Source organism: Amia ocellicauda, unplaced genomic scaffold (assembly GCF_036373705.1).
Source record: "Amia ocellicauda isolate fAmiCal2 unplaced genomic scaffold, fAmiCal2.hap1 HAP1_SCAFFOLD_186, whole genome shotgun sequence".
NCBI lineage: Eukaryota > Metazoa > Chordata > Actinopteri > Amiiformes > Amiidae > Amia > Amia ocellicauda.
The window spans coordinates 51,438-78,347 of record NW_027102749.1 but is presented as its reverse complement, the minus strand read 5'-3'; the positions used below and the strand labels follow the sequence as shown (position 1 = coordinate 78,347).

The window sequence follows — 26,910 nt, the reverse complement described above, 5'->3', positions numbered from 1 at the left end:
ACAGAGCACGTACATTCCGTTGCTTGCCGTCTGTCAACCACTCAGTCACTGCCAGCCAGACTGGCTGGCTGACTGGATGGTGGGGCTGCTTGCTGCTGCTGCGTACCTTAGCAAGCTTATTTGCTTGACCGGCCTTCCTCCTCCGCCCACATGCCCACCTATGTCCGATCTGCTGTTCACCTGGATCACAGCTCCGCCCCAACAAGGCAGAGCCTCCCAAGAATGGTACAAACTCACCCACGATCCCCTCCACGGAAAGCTATAGCAAAAGGCAAAAGCATTATACGTAATGAAGAGGAACCCGAGTCCAAGACGCATCCGACCAGCCATACATATTTGTATGTATTAAAGATCACATTTTATTACATTTAGATTTTCTGTACTTTATTACATCTTTTTGTGATTTTTAAATGTATTGTTTCTTTTCCTTATATATGTATGTATGTATGTGTGTGTGTGTCTGTGTGAAAGTGAGTGTGTGTGTGTGTGTCTGTAAGTGTGTGTGTCTGTCTCTGTGTTTGTGTGTCTGTCTCTGTGTGAAAGTGAGTGTGTGTGCGTGTGTCTGTCTGTGAAAGTGTATGTGTTTGTGTGGGTGTGACAGTGTGTATGAGTGTCTGTCTGTCATGTAACTCGCACATCTGTGAGGGCACCATTTTTGCAGAAAGAGATGTACACATTTTGGAGCAACATATGCTGCCATCCAGACATCGTCTTTTCCAGGGACGTCCCTGCATTTTTCAGCAGGATAACGCCAAACCACATTCTGCCCAGATTACAAGCGCATGGTTGCGTAGGCAGAGAGTGCGGGTGCTAGCATGGCCTGCCTGCAGTCCTGACCTGTCTCCGAATTGAGAATGTGTGGCGCACTATGAAGTGCAAATTAAGACAACGAAGGCCCTGTGCAGTTGCGCAGCTGAGGAAATGCATAATGGATGAATGGGGGGAAATCCCGCTTGCTAAACTTAACCAAGAGGTGCCTTCAGTGCCCAAGTGCTTAATAAGTGTTATTAAAAGAAAAGGTGATGTTACATAGTGGTAAACAGTCGACTGTCCCAACTTTCTTGGTTTCTTTTCACTGCTAATGAGATGCTGTAGAGTGAGTTAGTTATATTGCTTTCAGGAGCTCTAATCGTATTGATGAGTTCATGCAGCATTTGTAATTGAATTTCAAAAAGAAATCCTTGCTGTCTGGCCTGTGTGTATGAGATGTACTCTGTCAATCTTTGGCTAACAACTGAAACATTGGTAGAACAGAAATGGCAACATAAAAAAGAAAAGTACATTTTAAAAGAGCACATTAAATAGGATGAATATACAGTTTTTTACAATCACTTTGTCACTAATTTCAGAACCTTGATGTCATTTTTCAAAACTCTAGACACAAAACTCAAAACGGTCATCACTTGTAACACAGGCTGTCCAATGTTCAAAACATTGCATTGTGCATTCATATCTTTAAAGAAACCTTGCACTTGCAGACTTGTTGGTTCAAATAATTCATTTATCATGAAATACCATAGTAACATTTATTTAGATCACCCACACAGAAGATACCGATAGTTTCACTGTGTAGTTGTTCGTACAATCATTAAATATTGTAGTACAAAATATGTGATACATGTTTCATTATGGTACTACACATAAATACATCACTGTAAAAGGACTAGTAGAGAGAATACTACAGACACAGTGGAATCATTGAACAAAATCTGAAATGTATTGATGCAATACAATCAAATCACACCATAGGTTTCTTTGAATCCATGCAACAATAATTAGCTACAAAAAAGAACAAAACTACAGTAAAATGTCAACTGCAGTGTTCCTCACCTGGCTTAGTGTAAAAAGCAAAACAAAGGATTGATTACTGTACTTCTAAATTTCCATCAGCCCTGTGTTCAGGTTCAGGTTCTCACAACCATTTTTCACAAGAGGCATCTTGAAACTGAACATACCTGAACATACTCAGTCATCAGCTGCTTCACTCTGTCTGCATTTCTTTCAAAAGGCACACTATACTCTGTGCTACACATTGGTATGCAGTATACAGTCATTTGACAATTGAGAGTAGCCTAATGTTTAGTGCATGCTGAAGACTTGCCGCTTCTCAGTACGGAAATTTCTGATGATTGAGGCCACAGCTGATCCTGAGTTGATTCTGAGGTTTGATTGAATCATTGTAGCTGCCTCAGTCATGGTCATGCCATGATTTACAACATGCTCTACAACTATTTCTCGGATTTCACTGGACACTATTTGCTGTTGCTGCCGCTGTCTGGTCCGTGGCCTTGTCCTCTACCACGTTCCCCCAACACCTCTCAAATGAGGCCCATGGCTGCCTCTCTGGTGAGGCCTAAGCCCTCCTCTATGACGAGGCCCACGACCACCTCTCAGAAGGGGTGCATGTCCCCTTCCATTCCTTTGACCACCACGTCTTCCTCCTCCCACTGCTTGACCTCTATTGTGACCTGGATGACTTGCCGGCTCCATGTTATCACTGTGTTGCTGGGGTGGATAGCACTCATTTCACTCGATACTCGTACCACAATGTGAAATCAATCATCAATAACCAGTTGGCAGTATTGGAAAAGCAATTACAAGGGCCTGCATACATACAGTAATGTCAAATCTGATGTGGAAGAACAATCATCTTCAACCAGGTTGGAGCGTTAGTTGCAATGCCTTTAATACACGCAGCGTGGAGAGGAACAGTGACTCAAGTAGATCCCAAAGTCGCTCTGCCTTCATTTTAACAGTCAGAGCTTTTATACACAAAAATCAAAGAGCTGGTTATAATCAGAAAGTCATTACTATGTTATCTTAAAAGTTAGCTAAGCAGAATTTATATCATTATAGGACAGAGTTCATAGATCAACACATGGATTAGGGAGCAGGCACTTCAATCATACTGTTTGACATTGTCTCCAAGATTCTCATCGTAAATAACAAGCAGAAATCAAACTACCTTCTGGCCTGACCTTCTAGCTTGACCTTATCTTTCTTAAGTATACAAGAGAGAAAAACAGGTATTAGAGAAAGAATTTCTAACTTTCCTTCCACACTGCAAACATGGTGTGGAAAAGTGCTACATGATGATGAATGATGATGAAATATTACATCCATAGATAATGTAGTCCAACTGGTTCATGCTCCTCGTTTATTGATGTCAATGGATCTCATTATCCTGAAACTTTCATGATCGAAACATGGAATATTGTTTGTCAGTTTCCATAAAATTATGCATTAAGAGTAATGCAACAGTCACTTATCATTTTGAGCAGCTGTATCAATTGATAGTTAGATCTTTGTAATGAAATGAATAGACAGTGATCTCAGATGTAATGTGTGAATTGCATTTTGAAATGGTAATACTTTGATGTTAAGTTGTGTCATTTTAGTTCAATGAACAAATGATCTGAGGTTGATGTGTATTGTATCCAAGCAATTGTAAAAAAGTGTTAGAGTTTTGAAAAATGTGCATTTTGATCATCGGGTGTGAGTTTAGTGTCTAGAGTTTTGAAAAATGACATCAAGGTTCTGAAATGAGTGCCAAAGTGATTGTAAAAAAGTGTAATATCAGGGGACAGTGGCTATTAGTGATCTGGCCTTCCGTGGCTTCTGTATTAATGTAACAGGTCACATTGTATGTGTACACTGATACTTGATAGTATAATATAGTACAAGTAAAAAACATACATAGGTATCATAGAAGTATTTTGCAGAAATGATTATGGATAGTTATCAAAATGGAGAGGAAATGCTAAATCCAGTCTCCCCAGGCTGAGCTTCTATTGCTGCACCTGCTAAGTGGCTGCTGGCCCCACTATATGGATAGAGCCACACCAAGTACAAGAGTCTCCCCATTGCTATTTATATCTCCCTATCCAGTCTTCTATAGGTGTCAGGGTGGGGTGCTTATTCCCCTGCATGCTTTGAAACCTATAGCACCTGGGACGCACACTTGGGATCCGGTTCCTCTGCCCCTCACATACACATGAGGAATCCCAGGTGCTCAACACGTCATACTGTCTCTTTCATCTCATGTGTAAACTATGGACAAATACATGACTAAACGTGTTTAGTTGCTTTTCCCAGAATGCTTTGTGCCACGATATGCAAATAACGGGGACTATGATTGGCTCCCTGACATTACCCACACTGCGACTGATGCTACCCATTTCACTACCCAACAAAGACCCATAATATGCGTGTGTCTGTCTGTCTGTCTGTCAAAGTATGTGTGTGTGTGTCTGTGTGTGTATGTGTCTATCTGTCTGTGTGTGAAAGTGTGTGTGTGTCTGTCTGTCTGTCTGTCATGTAACTTGCACATCTGTGAGGGCACCACTAATGCAGAAAGAGATGTACACGTATTGTTTATTTTCCATATATATGTATGTATGTATGTATGCATGTCCAATTGCTTTGACAATACAAATGAATTGAATTGAGAGGGAGAGAGAGAGTGTAAGAGAGAGAGAGAGAGACAGACAGACAGACAGACAGACAGAGAGACACACACACACACACACACACACACACACAGAGAGCCAGCCAGCCAGCCAGCCAGCTCAGCGATGACATGACGAGCCTCTCTCAGCTTACTGCTATGACATCACAGAGCACGTACATTCCGTTTAACAAATCGTTAAACAAAAAAGGTTATAAACACATTGACTACAATACCGGTTAGTAAGACGAAGGTGAGTCTCTCATTAGTATTGTTAGTCAGACATTCAATAACTACGCAGGTTAGTATTTATGTCAGGTAACTTCTCGTTATATATATATCAGTCTCATTTACGTTTAGGTGCCGAGAAAGATCCTATTTGTTACCACAATTTCCCTTAACTGATTATTATTCAATGATTAAGGATAGGCAGGGCCACCAATAATCTAATGTCTATTAACTTGTGTCAATTTCAGACTAAACAGTTAAACAGGAATGAGAAGATATTTCTCGGCGTTGACAGATTTTATTTCTAAAATTATCAACAAAACAGTTTAATGCAACACACATTTATATTTAAGAAAACTAAATGATATTACACATTCTAGAGTTATGAATCACAGATTAACATTTCTAATTGATTTCTCAAATGTCATGAATCACAAACTCCAAACTGTTAAACTTATGTGAACTTCGTCGCAGAGAGGCCTCTCTGGCTTCGGGCTCAGATAACAGCACACGGCACGAGGTCCGTGTGGTTTGGAACAAAGGCAGTCCGGTTCAGCTTTGTCCAAGAACTTCCACTCAGTCGATGCACCTGGAAGTTGGGGTTTCGCGAATGTAGAGTCTTTTCCAAACAGATTTTCCATTGGTTTGAAGGCTCCAAGGTTGTGCACAAAATCTTCTTTGTAAGCAGGGTTCCACCGTAGTTACTTGAAGACGAAGTCTTTGAGGAAAGCAGGGCCCTGTTTGTTCCAAGGGTCAAGTTTCTTAAGACTCAAATAGCTATTTAAGTGACTGACACTTTCGTATTCAGTCGACTTAGTCAATTGTCCAGCTGTAAAACTCCACTGATCAGGTGGGTCTGTAAAGTTATTTATTTAATAAAGTCCTTTAAAATAATTCTTCGCTCAATCTCCTTCTCCCAGTTTAACTCTTCTGTTGCCGGCAAAGACTTGGTTGGTTTCTGATTCCGGTTCTGGCAACAGAGCTACAGGTTGAGCTGTGGCAGCGAGTTTCTGGTTCAGGTGAGAGAGAAAGAGAGAGAAAGACTGTCCGCTGTTCCTTATAGTCTGTCAGATCAGTAGGTGATTGGTCCCTGAGTTCTTGAGATTGGATTTCGGTTTCAGCCCCCAGTGTCCTATTGGAGGGAGGCTTTATTTATGACTGATGTCAATCCATGCCATCTTTTGGAAATGCCGGTTGGCCTGGGTTCGTAGCTCTATGTCGGGATTTCGGCTCTCATCCACTTCAAAGAGTTTTTATCACCAACAGGCCCCTTTCTCCAGACATCTCATAGCAGAATTCCAAACTATTTGGCCTCTTCTCGGTGCCATCCTCCCCAAAACTGTCACTTTGATGCAAACCAGTTCCAAGCTGATGAGCTAAGGAAATCTGATAACTTTGGGGGGGGAGAGGTCTTCTTTAGAACAGTGCTTCAGCTCAGAGCCCAAATGCTCTTATCCAAATACACCCAACATAACGCTACATATGTATGTATGTATGTATATATGTGTAGAAGGAAAATTAGAAATTATTTTCTTACACCTGTTTTTCTCTCTTGTATACTTAAGAAAGATACGGTCAAGCTAGAAGGTCAGCCCAGAAGATAGTTTGATTTCTGTTTGTTATTTACGATGAGAACCTTGGAGACAATGTCAAACGGTATGACCTACGTGCCTGTTCCCTAAAACCATGTGTTGACCTATGAACTCTGTTCTATAATGATATATGTTCTGCTTAGTTAGCCTTTAAGATAACATAGTAATGACTTTCTAGCATGTATGGATGTATGTATGTATGTATATATATATATATATATATATATATATATATATATATGTATGTATGTATGTCCAATTGCTTTGACAATACAAATGAATTGAATTGAGAGGAAGAGAGAGAGAGAGAGAGAGAGAAAGAGAGAGAGAGAGACAGACAGACAGACAGACAGCTCAGCGATGACATCACGAGCCTCTCTCAGCTGACTGCTATGACATCACAGAGCACGTACATTCCGTTGCTTGTCGTCTGTCAACCACTCAGTCACTGCTAGCCAGACTGTCCCTAAGACAAAGTGTACAGAACTTCAATTATATCTCCACCAGACAGATAAAGAGTATTAAGAGCTACGATGAAGTTACCCAGGAGACGTAAAAACTTGCATCACCTGGTATTTCCTGGAGGTCACCCATCCAAGTACTAACCAGGCCCTGGCCCGTTTAGTTTCCAAGGTCTGACGAGATCGGGCACGTTCAGGACGGTGTGGCCACAAGCCAAGAGGCCTGGCTGCATGATGTCTCTAAAAGGCTGGAGGGTATTGACGGAACTTCCAGCAGAAAAAAAAAAAAAAAAAAAAAAAAAGAAAAATGGATGGAAAAATATCAGTGCAGCAAAGGGTGTTGACAGTAGCTGGGTACGTGTACAATACTTCAATTATATCTCCTCCAGACAGATAGAGAGTATTAAGAGCTACGATAAAGTTACCCAGGAGACGTAAAAGCTTGCAGCACCAGGTATTTCCAGGATGTCTCACATTCAAGTACTGACCAGGTCCTGCCCCGTTTAGCTTCCGAGATCTGACGAGATCGGGCGCGTTCAGGACGGTGTGGCCGCAAGCCGAGACGCCAGGCTGCATGATGTGTCTTAAAGGCTGGAGGGTATTGACGGAACTTCCAGCAAAAAAAAAAAGAAAAAAGAAAAATGGAGGGAAAAATATTAGTGCAGCAATGGGTGTTGAAATTAGCCGGGTACGTGTACAATTCTTCAATTATATCTCCTCCAGACTGAAAGAGAGTATTAAGAGCTACGATGAAGTTACCCAGGAGACGTAAAAAGCTCGCAGCACCTGGTATTTCCAGGAGGTCACCCATCCAAGTACTGACCAGGCCCTGCCCCGTTTAGAATCTGAGATATGACGAGATCGGGCGCGTTCAGGACGGTGTGGCCGCAAACCAAGAGGCCTGGCTGCATGATGTCTCTTAAAGGCTGGAGGGTATTGACGGAACTTCCAGCAAAAAAAAAAGAAAAAAGAAAAATGGAGGGAAAAATATCAGTGCAGCAAAGGGTGTTAGAAAGTTGCCGGGTACGTGTACATTTCTTCAATTGTATCTCCTCCAGACAGAAAGAGATTATTAACAGCTACGATGAAGTTACCCAAGAGACGTAATAAGCTTGCAGTACCTAGTTTTTCCAGGAGGTCACCAATCCAAATACTGACCAGGCCCTGCCACGTTTTGCTTCCAAGATATGACAAGATCGGGCTCGTTCAGGACGGTGTGGCCGCAAGCCAAAAAGCCTGGCTGCATGATGTCTCTTAAAGGCTGGCGGGTATTGACGGAACTTCAAGCAAAAAAAAGAAAAATGGAGGGAAAAATATCAGTGCAGCAAAGGCTGTCGAAAGTAGCCGGGTACGTGTACAATTCTTCAATTATATCTCCTCCAGACAGAAAGAGAGTATTAAGAGCTACGATGAAGTTACCCAGGAGACGTAAAAAGCTTGCAGCACCAGGTATTTCCACGAGTTCTCACATTCAAGTACTGACCAGGCCCTGCCCCGTTTAGCTTCCGAGATCTGATGAGATCAGGCGCATTCGGGACAATGTGTCCGCATGCCAAGAGGCCTGGTTGCATGATGTCTCTTAAAGGCTGGAGGGTATTGACGGAACTTCCAGCAAAAAAAAACGAAAAAAGAAAAATGGAGGGAAAAATATCTGTGCAGTAAAGGGTGTTGAAAGTAGCCGGGTACCTGTACAATTCTTCAATTATATCTCCTCCAGACTGAAAGAGAGTATTAAGAGCTACGATGAAGTTACCCAGGAGACGTAAAAAGCTTGCAGCACCTGGTATTTCCAGGAGGTCAACAATCCAAGTACTGACCAGGCCCTGCCCCGTTTAGCTTCCGAGATCTGACGAGATCGGGCGCGTTCAGGACGGTGTGGCCGCAAGCCAAGAGTCCTGGCTGCATGATGTCTCTTAAAGGCTGGAGGGTATTGACGGAACTTCCAGCAAAGAACAAAAGAAAAAAGAAAAATGGAGGGAAAAATATCAGAGCAAACAAAGGGTGTTGAAAGTAGCCGGGTACGTGTACAATTCTTCAATAATATCTCCTCCAGACTGAAAGAGAGTATTAAGAGCTACGATGAAGTTACCCAGGAGACGAAAAAGCTTGCAGCACCTGGTATTTCCAGTAGGTCACCCATCCAAGTAGTGACCAGGCCCTGCCCCGTTTAGCTTCCGAGATCTGACGAGATCAGGCGCGTTCAGGATGGTGTGGCCGAAAGCCAAGCGGTCTGGCTGCATGATGTCCCCAAAAGGCTGGCGGGTATTGACGGAATTTCCAGCTAAAAAAAGAAAAAAAGAAAAAATATAAAAATGGAGGGAAAAATATCAGTGCAGCAAAGGGTGTTGAATGTAGCCGGGTACGTGTACAATTCTTCAATTATATCTCCTCCAGACTGAAAGACAATATTAAGAGCTACGATGAAGTTACCCAGGAGACGTAAAAAGCTTGCAGCACAAGGTATTTCCAGGAGGTCACCCATCCAAGTACTGACCAGACCTTGCCCCGTTTAGCTTCCGAGATCTGACGAGATCGGGCGCATTCAGGACGGTGTGGCCGCAAGCCAAAAAGCCTGGCTGCATGATGTCTCTTAAAGGCTGGCGGGTATTGACGGAACTTCTAGCAAAAAAAAAAAAAAAATTAAAAAAAACAGAAAAACGGAGGGAAAAATATCAGTGCAGCAAAGGGTGCTGAAAGTAGCCGGGTACGTGTACAATTCTTCAATTATATCTCCTCCAGATTTAAAGAGAGTATTAAGAGCTACGATGAAGTTACCCAGGAGACGTAAAAAGCTTGCAGCACCTGGTATTTCCAGGAGGTCACCCATCCAAGTACTGACCAGGACCTGCCCCGTTTAGCTTCCGAGATCTGACGAGATCGGGCGCGTTCAGGACGCTGTGGCCGCAAGCCGAGAAGCCTGGCTGCATGATGTATCTTAAAGGCACGAGGGTATTGACGGAACTTCCAGCAAAAAAAAAAAGAAAAAAGAAAAATCGAGAGAAAAATATCAGTGCAGCAATGGGTGTTGAAAGTAGCCAGGTACGTGTATATTTCTTCAATTATATCTCCTCCAGACTGAAAGAGAATATTAAGAGCTACGATGAAGTTACCCAGGAGACGTAAAAAGCTTGCAGCACCAGGTATTTCCAGGAGGTCACCCATCCAAGTACTGACCAGGACCTGCCCCGTTTAGCTTCCGAGATCTGACGAGATCGGGCGCGTTCAGGACGCTGTGGCCGCAAGCCGAGAAGCCTGGCTGCATGATGTCTCTTAAAGGCTGGCGGGTATTGACGGAATTTCCAGCAAAAAAAAAAAAAAAAAAATAGAAAAATGGAGGGAAAAATATCAGTGCAGCAAAGGGTGTTGAAAGTAGCCGGGTACGTGTACAATTCTTCAATTATATCTTCTCCAGAGAGAAAGAGAGTATTAAGAGCTACGATGAAGTTCCCCAGGAGACATAAAAAGCTGGCAGCACCTGGTATTTCCAGGAGGTCTCACATTTAAGTACTGACCAGGTCCTGCCCCGGTTAGCTTCCGAGATCTGACAAGATCGGGCAAGATCGGGCGCGTTCAGGACGGTGTGGCCGCAAGCCGAGATGTCTGGCTGCATGATGTCTCTTAAAGGCTGGCGGGTATTGACGGAATTTCCAGCAAAAAAAAAAAAAAAAAAAAAGAAAAATGGAGGAAAAAATATCAGTGCAGGAAAGGGTGTTGAAAGTAGCCGGGTACGTGTACAATTCTTCAATTATATCTCCTGGAGACAGAAAGAGAGTATTAAGAGCTACGATGAAGTTACCCAGGAGACGTAAAAAGCTTGCAGCACCTGGTATTTCTAGGAGGTCTCCCATCCAAGTACTGACCAGGCCCTGCCCCGTTTAGCTTCCGAGATCTGACGAGATCGGGCGCATTCAGGACGGTGTGGCCACAAGTCAAAAGGCCTGGATGCATGATGTCTCTTAAAGGTTGGCAGGTATTGACGGAACTTCCAGCAAAAAAAAAAAAAAAAAAAAAAAAAAAAAAAATGGATGGAAAAATATCAGTGCAGCAAAGGGTGTTGACAGTAGCTGGGTACGTGTACAATTCTTCAATTATATCTCCTCCAGACAGATAGAGAGAATTAAGAGCTACGATAAAGTTACCCAGGAGACGAAAAAGCTAGCAGCACCTGGTATTTCCAGGAGGACTCACATTCATGTACTGACCAGGTCCTGCCCCGTTTAGCTTCCGAGATCTGACGAGATCGGGCGCATTCAGGACGGTGTGGCCACAAGCCGAAAGGCCTGGCTGCATGATGTCTCTTAAAGGTTGGCGGGTATTGACGGAACTTCCAGCAAAAAAAAAAAAAAAAATGGATGGAAAAATATCAGTGCAGCAAAGGGTGTTGACAGTAGCTGGGTACGTGTACAATACTTCAATTAAATCTCCTCCAGACAGATAGAGAGTATTAAGAGCTACGATAAAGTTACCCAGGAGACGTAAAAGCTTGCAGCACGAGGTATTTCCAGGAGGACTCACATTCGTGTACAGACCAGGTCCTGCCCCGTTTAGCTTCCGAGATCTGACGAGATCGGGCGCGTTCAGGATGGTTTGGCCGCAAGCCGAGATGCCTGGCTGCATGATGTCTCTTAAAGGCTGGCGGGTATTGACATAACTGCCAGCAAAAAAAAAAAGAATAATAGAGGGAAAAATACCAGTGCAGCAAAGGGTGTTGAAAGTAGCCGGGTACGTTTACAATTCTTCAATTATATCTTCTCCAGACATAAAGAGAGTATTAAGAGCTACGATGAAGTTCCCCAGGAGACGTAAAAAGCTGGCAGCACCTGGTATTTCCAGGAGGTCTCACATTTAAGTACTGACCAGGTCCTGCCCCGTTTAGCTTCCGAGATCTGACAAGATCGGGCGCGTTCAGGACGGTGTGGCCGGCAAGCCGAGATGTCTGGCTGCATGATGTCTCTTAAAGGCTAGCGGGTATTGACGGAATTTCCAGCAAAAAAATAAAAAAGAAAAAAGAAAAATGGATGGAAAAATATCAGTGCAGCAAAGGGTGTTGACAGTAGCTGGGTACGTGTACAATACTTCAATTATATCTCCTCCAGACAGATAGAGAGTATTAAGAGCTACGATAAAGTTACCCAGGAGACGTAAAAGCTTGCAGCACCAGGTATTTCCAGGAGGTCTCACATTCATGTACTGACCAGGTCCTGCCCCGTTTAGCTTCCGAGATCTGACGAGATCGGGCGCGTTCAGGATGGTGTGGCCGCAAGCCGAGATGCCTGGCTGCATGATGTCTCTTAAAGGCTGGCGGGTATTGACATAACTGCCAGCAAAAAAAAAAAAGAAAAATAGAGGGAAAAATACCAGTGCAGCAAAGGGTGTTGAAAGTAGCCGGGTACGTGTACAATTCTTCAATTATATCTCCTGGAGACAGAAAGAGAGTATTAAGAGCTACGATGAAGTTACCCAGGAGACGTAAAAAGCTTGCAGCACCTGGTATTTCTAGGAGGTCTCCCATCCAAGCACTGATCAGGCCCTGCCCCGTTTAGCTTCCGAGATCTGACGAGATCAGGCGCATTCAGGACGGTGTGGCAACAAGCCGAAAGGCCTGGCTGCATGATGTCTCTAAAGGTTGGCGGGTATTGACGGAACTTCCAGCAAAAAAAAAAAGAAAAAAAGAAAAAAGAAAAATGGATGGAAAAATATCAGTGCAGCAAAGGGTGTTGACAGTAGCTGGATACGTGTACAATACTTCAATTATATCTCCTCCAGACAGAGAGAGAGTATTAAGAGCTACGATAAAGTTACCCAGGAGATGTAAAAGCTTGCAGCACTAGGTATTTCCAGGAGGTCTCACTTTCATGTACTGACCAGGTCCTGCCCCGTTTAGCTTCCGAGATCTGACGAGATCGGGCGCGTTCTGGATGGTGTGGCCGCAAGCCGAGATGCCTGGCTGCATGATGTCTCTTAAAGGCTGGCGGGTATTGACATAACTGCCAGCAAAAAAAAAAAAGAAAAATAGAGGGAAAAATACCAGTGCAGCAAAGGGTGTTGAAAGTAGCCGGGTACGTTTACAATTCTTCAATTATATCTTCTCCAGACATAAAGAGAGTATTAAGAGCTACGATGAAGTTACCCAGGAGACGTAAAAAGCTTGCAGCACCTGGTATTTCTAGGAGGTCTCCCATCCAAGTACTGACCAGGCCCTGCCCCGTTTAGCTTCCGAGATCTGACGAGATCGGGCGCGTTCAGGATGGTGTGGCCACAAGCCAAGATGCCTGGCTGCATGATGTCTCTTAAAGGCTGGCGGGTATTGACATAACTGCCAGCAAAAAAAAAAAGAAAAATAGAGGGAAAAATACCAATGCAGCAAAGGGTGTTGAAAGTAGCCGGGTACGTGTACAATTCTTCAATTATATCTCCTGGAGACAGAAAGAGAGTATTAAGAGCTACGATGAAGTTACCCAGGAGACGTAAAAAGCTTGCAGCACCTGGTATTTCTAGGAGGTCTCCCATCCAAGCACTGACCAGGCCCTGCCCCGTTTAGCTTCCGAGATCTGACGAGATCGGGCGCATTCAGGACGGTGTGGCCACAAGCCGAAAGGCCTGGCTGCATGATGTCTCTAAAGGTTGGCGGGTATTGACGGAACTTCCAGCAAAAAAAAAAAAGAAAAATAGAAAAAAGAAAAATGGATGGAAAAATATCAGTGCAGCAAAGGGTGTTGACAGTAGCTGGATACGTGTACAATACTTCAATTATATCTCCTCCAGACAGAGAGAGAGTATTAAGAGCTACGATAAAGTTACCCAGGAGATGTAAAAGCTTGCAGCACTAGGTATTTCCAGGAGGTCTCACTTTCACGTACTGACCAGGTCCTGCCCCGTTTAGCTTCCGAGATCTGACGAGATCGGGCGCGTTCAGGATGGTGTGGCCGCAAGCCGAGATGCCTGGCTGCATGATGTCTCTTAAAGGCTGGCGGGTATTGACATAACTGCCAGCAAAAAAAAAAAAGAAAAATAGAGGGAAAAATACCAGTGCAGCAAAGGGTGTTGAAAGTAGCCGGGTACGTTTACAATTCTTCAATTATATCTTCTCCAGACATAAAGAGAGTATTAAGAGCTACGATGAAGTTACCCAGGAGACGTAAAAAGCTTGCAGCACCTGGTATTTCTAGGAGGTCTCCCATCCAAGTACTGACCAGGCCCTACCCCGTTTAGCTTCCGAGATCTGACGAGATCGGGCGCGTTCAGGACGGTGTGGCCGCAAGCCGAGATGCCTGGCTGCATGATGTCTCTTAAAGGCTGGCGGGTATTGACGGAACTGCCAGCAAAAAAAAAAAGAAAAATAGAGGGAAATATACCAGTGCAGCAAAGGGTGTTGAAAGTAGCCGGGTACGTGTACAATTCTTCAATTATATCTCCTGGAGACAGAAAGAGAGTATTAAGAGCTACGATGAAGTTACCCAGGAGACGTAAAAAGCTTGCAGCACCTGGTATTTCTAGGAGGTCTCCCATCCAAGTACTGACCAGGCCCTGCCCCGTTTAGCTTCCGAGATCTGACGAGATCGGGCGCATTCAGGACGGTGTGGCCACAAGCCGAAAGGCCTGGCTGCATGATGTCTCTTAAAGGTTGGCGGGTATTGACGGAACTTCCAGCAAAAAAAAAAAAAAAAAAGAAAAAAGAAAAATGGATGGAAAAATATCAGTGCAGCAAAGGGTGTTGACAGTAGCTGGATACGTGTACAATACTTCAATTATATCTCCTCCAGACAGAGAGAGAGTATTAAGAGCTACGATAAAGTTACCCAGGAGACGTAAAAGCTTGCAGCACTAGGTATTTCCAGGAGGTCTCACTTTCATGTACTGACCAGGTCCTGCCCCGTTTAGCTTCCGAGATCTGACGAGATCGGGCGCGTTCAGGATGGTGTGGCCGCAAGCCGAGATGCCTGGCTGCATGATGTCTCTTAAAGGTTGGCGGGTATTGACGGAACTTCCAGCAAAAAAAAAAAAAAATGGATGGAAAAATATCAGTGCAGCAAAGGGTGTTGACAGTAGCTGGGTACGTGTACTATACTTCAATTATATCTCCTCCAGACAGATAGAGAGTATTAAGAGCTACGATAAAGTTACCCAGGAGACGTAAAAGCTTGCAGCACTAGGTATTTCCAGGAGGTCTCACTTTCATGTACTGACCAGGTCCTGCCCCGTTTAGCTTCCGAGATCTGACGAGATCGGGCGCGTTCAGGATGGTGTGGCCGTAAGCCGAGATGCCTGGCTGCATGATGTCTCTTAAAGGCTGGCGGGTATTGACGGAACTGCCAGCAAAAAAAAAAAAAGAAAAATAGAGGGAAATATACCAGTGCAGCAAAGGGTGTTGAAAGTAGCCGGGTACGTGTACAATTCTTCAATTACATCTCCTGGAGACAGAAAGAGAGTATTAAGAAATACGATGAAGTTACCCAGGAGACGTAAAAAGCTTGCAGCACCTGGTATTTCTAGGAGGTCTCCCATCCAAGTACTGACCAGGCCCTGCCCCGTTTAGCTTCCGAGATCTGACGAGATCGGGCGCGTTCAGGACGGTGTGGCCGCAAGCCAAGAGGCCTGGCTGCATGATGTCTCTTAAAGGCTGGCGGGTATTGGCGGAATTTCCAGCAAAAAAAAAAAAAAAAAAAAATAGAAAAATGGAGGGAAAAATATCAGTGCAGGAAAGGGTGTTGAAAGTAGCCGGGTACGTGTACAATTCTTCAATTATATCTCCTGGAGACAGAAAGAGAGTATTAAGAGCTACGATGAAGTTACCCAGGAGACGTAAAAGGCTTGCAGCACCTGGTATTTCTAGGAGGTCTCCCATCCAAGTACTGACCAGGCCCTGCCCCGTTTAGCTTCCGAGATCTGACGAGATCGAGCGCATTCAGGACGGTGTGGCCGCAAGCGAAGAGGCCTGGCTGCATGATGTCTCTTAAAGGTTGGCGGGTATTGACGGAACTTCCAGCAAAAAAAAAAAAAAAAAAAAAAATGGATGGAAAAATATCAGTGCAGCAAAGGGTGTTGACAGTAGCTGGGTACGTGTACAATACTTCAATTATATCTCCTCCAGACAGATAGAGAGTATTAAGAGCTACGATAAAGTTACCCAGGAGACGTAAAAGCTTGCAGCACCAGGTATTTCCAGGAGGTCTCACTTTCATGTACTGACCAGGTCCTGCCCCGTTTAGCTTCCGAGATCTGACTTGATCGGGTGCGTTCAGGACGGTGTGGCCGCAAGCCGAGTTGTCTGGCTGCATGATGTCTCTTAAAGGCTAGCGGGTATTGACGGAATTTCCAGCAAAAAAAAAAAAAAAAAAAAAGAAAAATGGAGGGAAAAATATCAGTGCAGGAAAAGGTGTTGAAAGTAGCCGGGTACGTGTACAATTCTTCAATTATATCTCCTGGAGACAGAAAGAGAGTATTAAGAGCTACGATGAAGTTACCCAGGAGACGTAAAAAGCTTGCAGCACCTGGTATTTCTAGGAGGTCTCCCATCCAAGTACTGACCAGGCCCTGCCCCGTTTAGCTTCCGAGATCTGACGAGATCGGGAGCATTCAGGACGTTGTGGCCACAAGTCAAAAGGCCTGGCTGCATGATGTCTCTTAAAGGTTGGCGGGTATTGACGGAACTTCCAGCAAAAAGAAAAAAAAAAAAAAATAGAAAAATGGAAGGAAAAATATCAGTGCAGGAAAGGGTGTTGAAAGTAGCCGGGTACGTGTACAATTCTTCAATTATATCTCCTGCAGACTGAAAGAGAGTATTAAGAGCTACGATAAAGTTACCCAGGAGACGTAAAAGCTTGCAGCACCTGGTATTTCCAGGAGGTCTCACATTCAAGTACTGACCAGGTCCTGCCCCGTTTAGCTTCCGAGATCTGACGATATCATGCGCATTCAGGACGGTGTGGCCGAAAGCCGAGAGGCCCAGCTGCATGATGTCTCTTAAAGGTTGGCGGGTATTGACGGAACTTCCAGCCAAAAAAAAAAAGAAAAAAAGAAAAAAGAAAAATGGATGGAAAAATATCAGTGCAGCAAAGGGTGTTGACAGTAGCTGGATACGTGTACAATACTTCAATTATATCTCCTCCAGACAGAGAGAGAGTATTAAGAGCTACGATAAAGTTACCCAGGAGACGTAAAAGCTTGCAGCACTAGGTATTTCCAGGAGGTCTCACTTTCATGTACTGACCAGGTCCTGCCGCGTTTAGCTTCCGAGATCTGACGAGATCGGGCGCGTTCAGGATGGTGTGGCCGCAAGCCGAGATGCCTGGCTGCATGATGTCTCTTAAAGGCTGGCGGGTATTGACGGAACTGCCAGCAAAAAAAAAAAGAAAAATAGAGGGAAATATACCAGTGCAGCAAAGGGTGTTGAAAGTAGCCGGGTACGTGTACAATTCTTCAATTATATCTCCTGGAGACAGAAAGAGAGTATTAAGAGCTACGATGAAGTTACCCAGGAGACGTAAAAAGCTTGCAGCACCTGGTATTTCTAGGAGGTCTCCCATCCAAGTACTGACCAGGCCCTGCCCCGTTTAGCTTCCGAGATCTAACGAGATCGGGCGCATTCAGGACGGTGTGGCCACAAGCCGAAAGGCCTGGCTGCATGATGTCTCTTAAAGGTTGGCGGGTATTGACGGAACTTCCAGCAAAAAAAAAAAAAAAAAAAGAAAAATGGATGGAAAAATATCAGTGCAGCAAATGGTGTTGACAGTAGCTGGGTACGTGTACAATACTTCAATTATATCTCCTCCAGACAGAGAGAGAGTATTAAGAGCTACGATAAAGTTACCCAGGAGACGTAAAAGCTTGCAGAACTAGGTATTTCCAGGAGGTCTCACTTTCATGTACTGACCAGGTCCTGCCCCGTTTAGCTTCCGAGATCTGACGAGATCGGGCGCGTTCAAGATGGTGTGGCCGCAAGCCGAGATGCCTGGCTGCATGATGTCTCTTAAAGGCTGGCGGGTATTGACGGAACTGCCAGCAAAAAAAAAAAAGAAAAATAGAGGGAAATATACCAGTGCAGCAAAGGGTGTTGAAAGTAGCCGGGTACGTGTACAATTCTTCAATTATATCTCCTGGAGACAGAAAGAGAGTATTAAGAGCTACGCTGAAGTTACCCAGGAGATGTAAAAAGCTTTCAGCACCTGGTATTTCCAGGAGGTCACCCATCCAATTACTGACCAGGCCCTGCCTAGTTTTTCTTCCGAGATCTGACGAGATCTTGCGTCTTCAGGACGGTGTGGCCGCAAGCCGAGATGCCTGGCTGCATGATGTCTCTTAAAGGTTGGCGGATATTAACGGAACTTCCAGCAAAAAAAAAAAAAAAAAAAAAAAAAGAAAAATGGATGGAAAAATATCAGTGCAGCAAAGGGTGTTGACAGTAGCTGGGTACGTGTACAATATTTCAATTATATCTCCTCCAGACAGATAGAGAGTATTAAGAGCTACGATAAAGTTACCCAGGAGACGTAAAAGCTTGCAGCACTAGGTATTTCCAGGAGGTCTCACTTTCATGTACTGACCAGGTCCTGCCCCGTTTAGCTTCCGAGATCTGACGAGATCGGGCGCGTTCAGGATGGTGTGGCCGCAAGCCGAGATGCCTGGCTGCATGATGTCTCTTAAAGGCTGGCGGGTATTGACGGAACTGCCAGCAAAAAAAAAAAAGAAAAATAGAGGGAAATATACCAGTGCAGCAAAGGGTGTTGAAAGTAGCCGGGTACGTGTACAATTCTTCAATTATATCTCCTGGAGACAGAAAGAGAGTATTAAGAGCTACGATGAAGTTACCAAGGAGACGTAAAAAGCTTGCAGCACCTGCTATTTCTAGGAGGTCTCCCATCCAAGTACTGACCAGGTCCTGCCCCGTTTAGCTTCCGAGATCTGACAAGATCGGGCGCGTTCAGGATGGTGTGGCCGCAAGCCAAGATGTCTGGCTGCATGATGTCTCTTAAAGGCTGGCGGGTATTGACGGAACTGCCAGCAAAAAAAAAAAGAAAAATAGAGGGAAATATACCAGCGCAGCAAAGGGTGTTGAAAGTAGCCGGGTACGTGTACAATTCTTCAATTATATCTCCTGGAGACAGAAAGAGAGTATTAAGAGCTACGATGAAGTTACCCAGGAGACGTAAAAAGCTTGCAGCACCTGGTATTTCTAGGAGGTCTCCCATTCAAGTACTGACAAGGCCCTGCCCCGTTTAGCTTCCGAGATCTGACGAGATCGGGCGCATTCAGGACGGTGTGGCCACAAGCCGAAAGGCCTGGCTGCATGATGTCTCTTAAAGGTTGGCGGGTATTGACGGAACTTCCAGCAAAAAAAAAAAAGAAAAAAAGAAAAAAGAAAAATGGATGGAAAAATATCAGTGCAGCAAAGGGTGTTGACAGTAGCTGGATACGTGTACAATACTTCAATTATATCTCCTCCAGACAGAGAGAGAGTATTGAGAGCTACGATAAAGTTACCCAGGAGACGTAAAAGCTTGCAGCACTAGGTATTTCCAGGAGGTCTCACTTTCATGTACTGACCAGGTCCTGCCCCGTTTAGCTTCCGAGATCTGACTTGATCGGGCGCGTTCAGGATGGTGTGGCCGCAAGCCGAGATGCCTGGCTGCATGATGTCTCTTAAAGGCTGGAGGGTATTGACGGAACTTCCAGCAAAAAAAAAAAGAAAAAGGAAAAATGGAGGGAAAAATATCAGTGCAGGAAAGGGTGTTGAAAGTAGCCGGGTACGTGTACAATTCTTCAATTAAATCTCCTCCAGACAGAAAGAGAGTATTAAAAGCTACGACGAAGTTCCCCAGGTGACGTAAAAAGCTTGCAGCACCTGGTACTTCCAGGAGGTCTCCCATCCAAGTACTGACCAGGTCCTGCCCCGTTTAGTTTCCGAGATCTGACGAGATCGGGCGCGTTCAGGATGGTGTGGCCGCAAGCCGAGATGCCTGGCTGCATGATGTCTCTTAAAGGTTGGCGGGTATTGACGGAACTTCCAGCAAAAAAAAAAAAAAAAAAAGAAAAATGGATGGAAAAATATCAGTGCAGCAAAGGGTGTTGACAGTAGCTGGATACGTGTACAATACTTCAATTATATCTCCTCCAGACAGAGAGAGAGTATTAAGAGCTACGATGAAGTTACCCAGGAGACGTAAAAAGCTTGCAGCACCTGGTATTTCTAGGAGGTCTCCCATCCAAGTACTGACCAGGCCCTGCCCCGTTTAGCTTCCGAGATCTGACGAGATCGGGCGCATTCAGGACGGTGTGGCCACAAGCCGAAAGGCCTGGCTGCATGATGTCTCTTAAAGGTTGGCGGGTATTGACGGAACTGCCAGCAAAAAAAAAATAGAAAAATAGAGGGATATATACCAGTGCAGCAAAGGGTGTTGAAAGTAGCCGGGTACGTGTACAATTCTTCAATTATATCTCCTGGAGACAGAAAGAGAGTATTAAGAGCTACGATGAAGTTACCCAGGAGACGTAAAAAGCTTGCAGCACCTGGTATTTCCAGGAGGTCACACATCCAAGTACTGACCAGGCCCTGCCCCGTTAAGCTTCCGAAATCTGATATGATCGGGCGCGTTCAGGACGGTGTGACTACAAGCCAAGAGGCCTGGCTGCATGATGTCTCTTAAAGGCTGGCGGATATTAACGGAACTTCCAGCAAAAAAAAAAAAAAAAAAAAAAAAAAGAAAAATGGATGGAAAAATATCAGTGCAGCAAAGGGTGTTGACAGTAGCTGGGTACGTGTACAATTCTTCAATTATATCTCCTCCAGACAGAAAGAAATAACTAAGAGCTACGATAAAGTTACCCAGGAGACGTAAAATCTTGCAGCACCAGGTATTTCAATGAGGTCTCCCATCCAACTACTGACCAGGTCCTGCCCCGTTTAGCTTCCGAGATCTTACGAGATCGGGCACGTTCAGGACGGTGTGGCCGCAAGCCGAGAAGCCTGGCTGCATGATGTCTCTTAAAGGTTGGCGGGTATTGACGGAACTTCCAGCAAAAAAAAAAAAAAAAAAAGAAAAATGGATGGAAAAATATCAGTGCAGCAAAGGGTGTTGACAGTAGCTGGGTACGTGTACAATATTTCAATTATATCTCCTCCAGACAGATAGAGAGTATTAAGAGCTACGATAAAGTTACCCAGGAGACGTAAAAGCTTGCAGCACTAGGTATTTCCAGGAGGTCTCACTTTCATGTACTGACCAGGTCCTGCCCCGTTTAGCTTCCGAGATCTGACGAGATCGGGCGCGTTCAGGATGGTGTGGCCGCAAGCCGAGATGCCTGGCTGCATGATGTCTCTTAAAGGCTGGCGGGTATTGACGGAATTTCCAGCAAAAAAAAAAAAAAAAAAAATAGAAAACTGGAGGGAAAAATATCAGTGCAGGAAAGGGTGTTGAAAGTAGCCGGGTACGTGTACAATTCCTCAATTATATCTCCTGGAGACAGAAAGAGAGTATTAAGAGCTACGATGAAGTTACCCAGGAGACGTAAAAAGCTTGCAGCACCTGGTATTTCTAGGACGTGTCCCATCCCAGTACTGACCAGGCCCTGCCCCGTTTAGCTTCCGAGATCTGACGAGATCGGGCGCATTCAGGACGGTGTGGCCACAAGCCCAAAGGCCTGGCTGCATGATGTCTCTTAAAGGTTGGCGGGTATTGACAGAACTTCCAGCAAAAAAAAAAAAACAAAGAAAAATGGATGGAAAAATATCAGTGCAGCAAAGGGTGTTGACAGTAACTGGGTACGTGTACAATTCTTCAATTATATCTCCTCCAGACAGAAAGAAAGAACTAAGAGCTACGATAAAGTTACCCAGGAGACGTAAAATCTTGCAGCACCAGGTATTTCAATGAGGTCTCCCATCCAAGTACTGACCAGGTCCTGCCCCGTTTAGCTTCCGAGATCTTACGAGATCGGGCACGTTCAGGACGGTGTGGCCGCAAGCCGAGAAGCCTGGCTGCATGATGTCTCTTAAAGGTTGGCGGGTATTGACAGAACTTCCAGCAAAAAAAAAAAAAAAAAAAGAAAAATGGATGGAAAAATATCAGTGCAGCAAAGGGTGTTGACAGTAGCTGGGTACGTGTACAATATTTCAATTATATCTCCTCCAGACAGATAGAGAGTATTAAGAGCTACGATAAAGTTACCCAGGAGACGTAAAAGCTTGCAGCACTAGGTATTTCCAGGAGGTCTCACTTTCATGTACTGACCAGGTCCTGCCCCGTTTAGCTTCCGAGATCTGACGAGATCGGGCGCGTTCAGGATGGTGTGGCCGCAAGCCGAGATGCCTGGCTGCATGATGTCTCTTAAAGGCTGGCGGGTATTGACGGAACTGCCAGCAAAAAAAAAAAAAGAAAAATAGAGGGAAATATACCAGTGCAGCAAAGGGTGTTGAAAGTAGCCGGGTACGTGTACAATTCTTCAATTATATCTCCTGGAGACAGAAAGAGAGTATTAAGAGCTACGATGAAGTTACCAAGGAGACGTAAAAAGCTTGCAGCACCTGCTATTTCTAGGAGGTCTCCCATCCAAGTACTGAACAGGTCCTGCCCCGTTTAGCTTCCGAGATCTGACAAGATCGGGCGCGTTCAGGATGGTGTGGCCGCAAGCCAAGATGTCTGGCTGCATGATGTCTCTTAAAGGCTGGCGGGTATTGACGGAACTGCCAGCAAAAAAAAAAAGAAAAATAGAGGGAAATATACCAGTGCAGCAAAGGGTGTTGAAAGTAGCCGGGTACGTGTACAATTCTTCAATTATATCTCCTGGAGACAGAAAGAGAGTATTAAGAGCTACGATGAAGTTACCCAGGAGACGTAAAAAGCTTGCAGCACCTGGTATTTCTAGGAGGTCTCCCATCCAAGTACTGACAAGGCCCTGCCCCGTCTAGCTTCCGAGATCTGACGAGATCGGGCGCATTCAGGACGGTGTGGCCACAAGCCGAAAGGCCTGGCTGCATGATGTCTCTTAAAGGTTGGCGGGTATTGACGGAACTTCCAGCAAAAAAAAAAAAGAAAAAAAGAAAAAAGAAAAATGGATGGAAAAATATCAGTGCAGCAAAGGGTGTTGACAGTAGCTGGATACGTGTACAATACTTCAATTATATCTCCTCCAGACAGAGAGAGAGTATTGAGAGCTACGATAAAGTTACCCAGGAGACGTAAAAGCTTGCAGCACTAGGTATTTCCAGGAGGTCTCACTTTCATGTACTGACCAGGTCCTGCCCCGTTTAGCTTCCGAGATCTGACTTGATCGGGCGCGTTCAGGATGGTGTGGCCGCAAGCCGAGATGCCTGGCTGCATGATGTCTCTTAAAGGCTGGAGGGTATTGACGGAACTTCCAGCAAAAAAAAAAAGAAAAAGGAAAAATGGAGGGAAAAATATCAGTGCAGGAAAGGGTGTTGAAAGTAGCCGGGTACGTGTACAATTCTTCAATTAAATCTCCTCCAGACAGAAAGAGAGTATTAAAAGCTACGACGAAGTTCCCCAGGTGACGTAAAAAGCTTGCAGCACCTGGTACTTCCAGGAGGTCTCCCATCCAAGTACTGACCAGGTCCTGCCCCGTTTAGTTTCCGAGATCTGACGAGATCGGGCGCGTTCAGGACGGTGTGGCCACAAGTCGAGACGCCTGGCTGCATGATGTCTCTTAAAGGCTGGCGGGTATTGACGGAATTTCCAGCATAAAAAAAAAAAAAAAAAATAGAAAAATGGAGGGAAAAATATCAGTGCAGGAAATGGTGTTGAAAGTAGCCGGGTACGTGTACAATTCTTCAATTATATCTCCTCCAGACTGAAAGAGAGTATTAAGAGCTACGATAAAGTTACCCAGGAGACGTAAAAGCTTGCAGCACCAGGTATTTCCAGGAGGTCTCACATTCAAGTACTGACCAGGTCCTGCCCCGTTTAGCTTCCGAGATCTGACGAGATCGGGCGTGTTCAGGATGGTGTGGCCGCAAGCCGAGATGCCTGGCTGCATGATGTCTCTTAAAGGCTGGCGGGTATTGACGGAATTTCCAGCAAAAAAAAAAAAAAAAGAAAAACGGAGGCAAGAATATCAGTGCAGCAAAGGGTGTTGAAAGTTGCCGGGTACGTGTACAATTCTTCAATTATATCTCCTCCAGACAGAAAGAGAGAATTAAGAGCTACGATGAAGATACCCAGGAGACGTAAAAAGTTTGCAACACCTCGTATTTCCAGAAGGTCACCCATAAAAGTACTGACCAGGCCCTGCCCCGTTTAGCTTCCGAGATCTGACAAGATCGGGCGCGTTCAGGATGGTGTGGCCGCAAGCCAAGATGTCTGGCTGCATGATGTCTCTTAAAGGCTGGCGGGTATTGACGGAACTGCCAGCAAAAAAAAAAAGAAAAATAGAGGGAAATATACCAGTGCAGCAAAGGGTGTTGAAAGTAGCCGGGTACGTGTACAATTCTTCAATTATATCTCCTGGAGACAGAAAGAGAGTATTAAGAGCTACGATGAAGTTACCCAGGAGACGTAAAAAGCTTGCAGCACCTGGTATTTCTAGGAGGTCTCCCATCCAAGTACTGACAAGGCCCTGCCCCGTTTAGCTTCCGAGATCTGACGAGATCGGGCGCATTCAGGACGGTGTGGCCACAAGCCGAAAGGCCTGGCTGCATGATGTCTCTTAAAGGTTGGCGGGTATTGACGGAACTTCCAGCAAAAAAAAAAAAGAAAAAAAGAAAAAAGAAAAATGGATGGAAAAATATCAGTGCAGCAAAGGGTGTTGACAGTAGCTGGATACGTGTACAATACTTCAATTATATCTCCTCCAGACAGAGAGAGAGTATTGAGAGCTACGATAAAGTTACCCAGGAGACGTAAAAGCTTGCAGCACTAGGTATTTCCAGGAGGTCTCACTTTCATGTACTGACCAGGTCCTGCCCCGTTTAGCTTCCGAGATCTGACGAGATCGGGCGCGTTCAGGATGGTGTGGCCGCAAGCCGAGATGCCTGGCTGCATGATTTCTCTTAAAGGCTGGAGGGTATTGACGGAACTTCCAGCAAAAAAAAAAAAGAAAAATAGAGGGAAATATACCAGTGCAGCAAAGGGTGTTGAAAGTAGCCCGGTACGTGTACAATTCTTCAATTATATCTCCTGGAGACAGAAAGAGAGAATTAAGAGCTACGATGAAGTTACCCAGGAGACGTAAAAAGCTTGCAGCACCTGGTATTTCTAGGAGGTCTCCCATCCAAGTACTGACAAGGCCCTGCCCCGTTTAGCTTCCGAGATCTGACGAGATCGGGCGCATTCAGGACGGTGTGGCCACAAGCCGAAAGGCCTGGCTGCATGATGTCTCTTAAAGGTTGGCGGGTATTGACGGAACTTCCAGCAAAAAAAAAAAAGAAAAAAAGAAAAAAGAAAAATGGATGGAAAAATATCAGTGCAGCAAAGGGTGTTGACAGTAGCTGGATACGTGTACAATACTTCAATTATATCTCCTCCAGACAGAGAGAGAGTATTGAGAGCTACGATAAAGTTACCCAGGAGACGTAAAAGCTTGCAGCACTAGGTATTTCCAGGAGGTCTCACTTTCATGTACTGACCAGGTCCTGCCCCGTTTAGCTTCCGAGATCTGACGAGATCGGGCGCGTTCAGGATGGTGTGGCCGCAAGCCGAGATGCCTGGCTGCATGATGTCTCTTAAAGGCTGGAGGGTATTGACGGAACTTCCAGCAAAAAAAAAAAAGAAAATGGAAAAATGGAGGGAAAAATATCAGTGCAGGAAAGGGTGTTGAAAGTAGCCGGGTACGTGTACAATTCTTCAATTAAATCTCCTCCAGACAGAAAGAGAGTATTAAAAGCTACGACGAAGTTCCCCAGGTGACGTAAAAAGCTTGCAGCACCTGGTACTTCCAGGAGGTCTCCCATCCAAGTACTGACCAGGTCCTGCCCCGTTTAGTTTCCGAGATCTGACGAGATCGGGCGCGTTCAGGACGGTGTGGCCACAAGCCGAGACGCCTGGCTGCATGATGTCTCTTAAAGGCTAGCGGGTATTGACGGAATTTCCAGCATAAAAAAAAAAAAAAAAAATAGAAAAATGGAGGGAAAAATATCAGTGCAGGAAATGGTGTTGAAAGTAGCCGGGTATGTGTACAATTCTTCAATTATATCTCCTCCAGACTGAAAGAGAGTATTAAGAGCTACGATAAAGTTACCCAGGAGACGTAAAAGCTTGCAGCACCAGGTATTTCCAGGAGGTCTCACATTCAAGTACTGACCAGGTCCTGCCCCGTTTAGCTTCCGAGATCTGACGAAATCGGGCGTGTTCAGGATGGTGTGGCCGCAAGCCGAGATGCCTGGCTGCATGATGTCTCTTAAAGGCTGGCGGGTATTGACGGAATTTCCAGCAAAAAAAAAAAAAAAAGAAAAACGGAGGCAAGAATATCAGTGCAGCAAATGGTGTTGAAAGTTGCCGGGTACGTGTACAATTCTTCAATTATATCTCCTCCAGACAGAAAGAGAGAATTAAGAGCTACGATGAAGATACCCAGGAGACGTAAAAAGTTTGCAGTACCTCGTATTTCCAGAAGGTCACCTATAAAAGTACTGACCAGGCCCTGCCCCGTTTAGCCTCCGAGATCTGACGAGATTGGGCGCGTTCAGGATGGTGTGGCCGCAATCCGAGACGCCTGGCTGCATGATGTCTCTTAAAGGCTGGCGGGTATTGACGGAACTGCCAGCAAAAAAAAAAGAAAAAAGAAAAATGGAGGGAAAAATATCAGTGCAGCAAAGGGTGTTGAAAGTAGCCGGGTACGTGTACAATTCTTCAATTATATCTCTTCCAGACAGAAAGAGAGTATTAAGAGCTACGATGAAGTTACTCAGGAGACGTAAGATGCTTGCAGCACCTTTTATTTCCAGCAGGTCTCCCATGCAAGTACTTAACAGGCACTGCCCCGTTCAGCTTCCGAGGTCTGACGAGATTGGGGGTGTTCAGGGCGGTGTGGCCGCAAGCCGAGAGGCCTGGCTGCATGATGTGTCTTAATGGTTGGCGGGTATTGACGGAGCTTCCAGCAAAAAAAAAAAAAAGAAAAATGGAGGGAAAAATATCAGTGCAGCAAAGGGTGTTGAAAGTAGCCGGGTACGTGTACAATTCTTCAATTATATCTCCTGGAGACAGAAAGAGAGTATTAAGAGCTACGATGAAGT

General features: G+C 44.9%; 14 non-coding genes and 46 pseudogenes across 14 annotated transcripts; all 60 read right to left on the bottom strand.

Moving 5' to 3' along the window:
- Positions 1-194: 194 nt before the first annotated feature.
- LOC136724601 (U5 spliceosomal RNA) lies at positions 195-309 on the bottom strand. The gene has a single exon (XR_010807150.1). It is a non-coding gene; the product is annotated as a U5 spliceosomal RNA (small nuclear RNA).
- A 6,515-nt stretch (positions 310-6,824) lies between these two features.
- On the bottom strand, positions 6,825-6,943 carry LOC136724536 (uncharacterized; annotated as a pseudogene).
- A 224-nt stretch (positions 6,944-7,167) lies between these two features.
- LOC136724534 (uncharacterized) lies at positions 7,168-7,286 on the bottom strand (annotated as a pseudogene).
- Positions 7,287-7,502: 216 nt separating this feature from the next.
- On the bottom strand, positions 7,503-7,621 carry LOC136724569 (uncharacterized; annotated as a pseudogene).
- Positions 7,622-8,162: 541 nt separating this feature from the next.
- LOC136724539 (uncharacterized) lies at positions 8,163-8,281 on the bottom strand (annotated as a pseudogene).
- A 215-nt stretch (positions 8,282-8,496) lies between these two features.
- On the bottom strand, positions 8,497-8,615 carry LOC136724637 (5S ribosomal RNA). The gene has a single exon (XR_010807182.1). It is a non-coding gene; the product is annotated as a 5S ribosomal RNA (ribosomal RNA).
- A 216-nt stretch (positions 8,616-8,831) lies between these two features.
- LOC136724525 (uncharacterized) lies at positions 8,832-8,950 on the bottom strand (annotated as a pseudogene).
- A 223-nt stretch (positions 8,951-9,173) lies between these two features.
- LOC136724504 (uncharacterized) lies at positions 9,174-9,292 on the bottom strand (annotated as a pseudogene).
- Positions 9,293-9,518: 226 nt separating this feature from the next.
- Positions 9,519-9,637, bottom strand: LOC136724634 (5S ribosomal RNA). The gene has a single exon (XR_010807180.1). It is a non-coding gene; the product is annotated as a 5S ribosomal RNA (ribosomal RNA).
- A 216-nt stretch (positions 9,638-9,853) lies between these two features.
- On the bottom strand, positions 9,854-9,972 carry LOC136724639 (5S ribosomal RNA). The gene has a single exon (XR_010807184.1). It is a non-coding gene; the product is annotated as a 5S ribosomal RNA (ribosomal RNA).
- A 219-nt stretch (positions 9,973-10,191) lies between these two features.
- LOC136724586 (uncharacterized) lies at positions 10,192-10,320 on the bottom strand (annotated as a pseudogene).
- A 219-nt stretch (positions 10,321-10,539) lies between these two features.
- On the bottom strand, positions 10,540-10,658 carry LOC136724623 (5S ribosomal RNA). Its single transcript, XR_010807170.1, has one exon. It is a non-coding gene; the product is annotated as a 5S ribosomal RNA (ribosomal RNA).
- A 223-nt stretch (positions 10,659-10,881) lies between these two features.
- Positions 10,882-11,000, bottom strand: LOC136724550 (uncharacterized; annotated as a pseudogene).
- Positions 11,001-11,208: 208 nt separating this feature from the next.
- LOC136724574 (uncharacterized) lies at positions 11,209-11,327 on the bottom strand (annotated as a pseudogene).
- A 209-nt stretch (positions 11,328-11,536) lies between these two features.
- Positions 11,537-11,656, bottom strand: LOC136724572 (uncharacterized; annotated as a pseudogene).
- A 218-nt stretch (positions 11,657-11,874) lies between these two features.
- On the bottom strand, positions 11,875-11,993 carry LOC136724520 (uncharacterized; annotated as a pseudogene).
- A 210-nt stretch (positions 11,994-12,203) lies between these two features.
- LOC136724532 (uncharacterized) lies at positions 12,204-12,322 on the bottom strand (annotated as a pseudogene).
- A 222-nt stretch (positions 12,323-12,544) lies between these two features.
- On the bottom strand, positions 12,545-12,663 carry LOC136724570 (uncharacterized; annotated as a pseudogene).
- A 210-nt stretch (positions 12,664-12,873) lies between these two features.
- On the bottom strand, positions 12,874-12,992 carry LOC136724608 (5S ribosomal RNA). Its single transcript, XR_010807156.1, has one exon. It is a non-coding gene; the product is annotated as a 5S ribosomal RNA (ribosomal RNA).
- Positions 12,993-13,201: 209 nt separating this feature from the next.
- LOC136724636 (5S ribosomal RNA) lies at positions 13,202-13,320 on the bottom strand. Its single transcript, XR_010807181.1, has one exon. It is a non-coding gene; the product is annotated as a 5S ribosomal RNA (ribosomal RNA).
- Positions 13,321-13,543: 223 nt separating this feature from the next.
- LOC136724553 (uncharacterized) lies at positions 13,544-13,662 on the bottom strand (annotated as a pseudogene).
- A 210-nt stretch (positions 13,663-13,872) lies between these two features.
- On the bottom strand, positions 13,873-13,991 carry LOC136724626 (5S ribosomal RNA). The gene has a single exon (XR_010807172.1). It is a non-coding gene; the product is annotated as a 5S ribosomal RNA (ribosomal RNA).
- A 209-nt stretch (positions 13,992-14,200) lies between these two features.
- LOC136724607 (5S ribosomal RNA) lies at positions 14,201-14,319 on the bottom strand. The gene has a single exon (XR_010807155.1). It is a non-coding gene; the product is annotated as a 5S ribosomal RNA (ribosomal RNA).
- A 222-nt stretch (positions 14,320-14,541) lies between these two features.
- LOC136724564 (uncharacterized) lies at positions 14,542-14,660 on the bottom strand (annotated as a pseudogene).
- A 206-nt stretch (positions 14,661-14,866) lies between these two features.
- Positions 14,867-14,985, bottom strand: LOC136724576 (uncharacterized; annotated as a pseudogene).
- Positions 14,986-15,196: 211 nt separating this feature from the next.
- On the bottom strand, positions 15,197-15,315 carry LOC136724495 (5S ribosomal RNA). The gene has a single exon (XR_010807139.1). It is a non-coding gene; the product is annotated as a 5S ribosomal RNA (ribosomal RNA).
- Positions 15,316-15,536: 221 nt separating this feature from the next.
- LOC136724609 (5S ribosomal RNA) lies at positions 15,537-15,655 on the bottom strand. The gene has a single exon (XR_010807157.1). It is a non-coding gene; the product is annotated as a 5S ribosomal RNA (ribosomal RNA).
- A 214-nt stretch (positions 15,656-15,869) lies between these two features.
- On the bottom strand, positions 15,870-15,988 carry LOC136724565 (uncharacterized; annotated as a pseudogene).
- A 219-nt stretch (positions 15,989-16,207) lies between these two features.
- LOC136724510 (uncharacterized) lies at positions 16,208-16,326 on the bottom strand (annotated as a pseudogene).
- Positions 16,327-16,546: 220 nt separating this feature from the next.
- LOC136724594 (uncharacterized) lies at positions 16,547-16,665 on the bottom strand (annotated as a pseudogene).
- A 224-nt stretch (positions 16,666-16,889) lies between these two features.
- LOC136724573 (uncharacterized) lies at positions 16,890-17,008 on the bottom strand (annotated as a pseudogene).
- Positions 17,009-17,217: 209 nt separating this feature from the next.
- On the bottom strand, positions 17,218-17,336 carry LOC136724618 (5S ribosomal RNA). The gene has a single exon (XR_010807165.1). It is a non-coding gene; the product is annotated as a 5S ribosomal RNA (ribosomal RNA).
- A 216-nt stretch (positions 17,337-17,552) lies between these two features.
- Positions 17,553-17,671, bottom strand: LOC136724582 (uncharacterized; annotated as a pseudogene).
- Positions 17,672-17,881: 210 nt separating this feature from the next.
- On the bottom strand, positions 17,882-18,000 carry LOC136724575 (uncharacterized; annotated as a pseudogene).
- A 222-nt stretch (positions 18,001-18,222) lies between these two features.
- LOC136724563 (uncharacterized) lies at positions 18,223-18,341 on the bottom strand (annotated as a pseudogene).
- Positions 18,342-18,551: 210 nt separating this feature from the next.
- On the bottom strand, positions 18,552-18,670 carry LOC136724509 (uncharacterized; annotated as a pseudogene).
- A 209-nt stretch (positions 18,671-18,879) lies between these two features.
- On the bottom strand, positions 18,880-18,998 carry LOC136724500 (uncharacterized; annotated as a pseudogene).
- Positions 18,999-19,222: 224 nt separating this feature from the next.
- LOC136724581 (uncharacterized) lies at positions 19,223-19,341 on the bottom strand (annotated as a pseudogene).
- Positions 19,342-19,557: 216 nt separating this feature from the next.
- LOC136724633 (5S ribosomal RNA) lies at positions 19,558-19,676 on the bottom strand. The gene has a single exon (XR_010807179.1). It is a non-coding gene; the product is annotated as a 5S ribosomal RNA (ribosomal RNA).
- A 217-nt stretch (positions 19,677-19,893) lies between these two features.
- LOC136724606 (5S ribosomal RNA) lies at positions 19,894-20,012 on the bottom strand. Its single transcript, XR_010807154.1, has one exon. It is a non-coding gene; the product is annotated as a 5S ribosomal RNA (ribosomal RNA).
- Positions 20,013-20,222: 210 nt separating this feature from the next.
- On the bottom strand, positions 20,223-20,341 carry LOC136724551 (uncharacterized; annotated as a pseudogene).
- A 223-nt stretch (positions 20,342-20,564) lies between these two features.
- Positions 20,565-20,683, bottom strand: LOC136724533 (uncharacterized; annotated as a pseudogene).
- Positions 20,684-20,899: 216 nt separating this feature from the next.
- LOC136724562 (uncharacterized) lies at positions 20,900-21,018 on the bottom strand (annotated as a pseudogene).
- A 220-nt stretch (positions 21,019-21,238) lies between these two features.
- On the bottom strand, positions 21,239-21,357 carry LOC136724505 (uncharacterized; annotated as a pseudogene).
- Positions 21,358-21,571: 214 nt separating this feature from the next.
- Positions 21,572-21,690, bottom strand: LOC136724521 (uncharacterized; annotated as a pseudogene).
- A 216-nt stretch (positions 21,691-21,906) lies between these two features.
- Positions 21,907-22,025, bottom strand: LOC136724561 (uncharacterized; annotated as a pseudogene).
- Positions 22,026-22,236: 211 nt separating this feature from the next.
- LOC136724479 (uncharacterized) lies at positions 22,237-22,355 on the bottom strand (annotated as a pseudogene).
- A 209-nt stretch (positions 22,356-22,564) lies between these two features.
- Positions 22,565-22,683, bottom strand: LOC136724526 (uncharacterized; annotated as a pseudogene).
- A 224-nt stretch (positions 22,684-22,907) lies between these two features.
- On the bottom strand, positions 22,908-23,026 carry LOC136724578 (uncharacterized; annotated as a pseudogene).
- Positions 23,027-23,242: 216 nt separating this feature from the next.
- On the bottom strand, positions 23,243-23,361 carry LOC136724511 (uncharacterized; annotated as a pseudogene).
- Positions 23,362-23,580: 219 nt separating this feature from the next.
- On the bottom strand, positions 23,581-23,699 carry LOC136724497 (uncharacterized; annotated as a pseudogene).
- A 214-nt stretch (positions 23,700-23,913) lies between these two features.
- On the bottom strand, positions 23,914-24,032 carry LOC136724540 (uncharacterized; annotated as a pseudogene).
- Positions 24,033-24,241: 209 nt separating this feature from the next.
- On the bottom strand, positions 24,242-24,360 carry LOC136724486 (uncharacterized; annotated as a pseudogene).
- Positions 24,361-24,584: 224 nt separating this feature from the next.
- LOC136724560 (uncharacterized) lies at positions 24,585-24,703 on the bottom strand (annotated as a pseudogene).
- Positions 24,704-24,913: 210 nt separating this feature from the next.
- Positions 24,914-25,032, bottom strand: LOC136724485 (uncharacterized; annotated as a pseudogene).
- Positions 25,033-25,256: 224 nt separating this feature from the next.
- LOC136724559 (uncharacterized) lies at positions 25,257-25,375 on the bottom strand (annotated as a pseudogene).
- A 217-nt stretch (positions 25,376-25,592) lies between these two features.
- LOC136724489 (uncharacterized) lies at positions 25,593-25,711 on the bottom strand (annotated as a pseudogene).
- Positions 25,712-25,930: 219 nt separating this feature from the next.
- Positions 25,931-26,049, bottom strand: LOC136724514 (uncharacterized; annotated as a pseudogene).
- Positions 26,050-26,263: 214 nt separating this feature from the next.
- LOC136724577 (uncharacterized) lies at positions 26,264-26,382 on the bottom strand (annotated as a pseudogene).
- A 215-nt stretch (positions 26,383-26,597) lies between these two features.
- LOC136724585 (uncharacterized) lies at positions 26,598-26,716 on the bottom strand (annotated as a pseudogene).
- Positions 26,717-26,910: the final 194 nt, after the last annotated feature.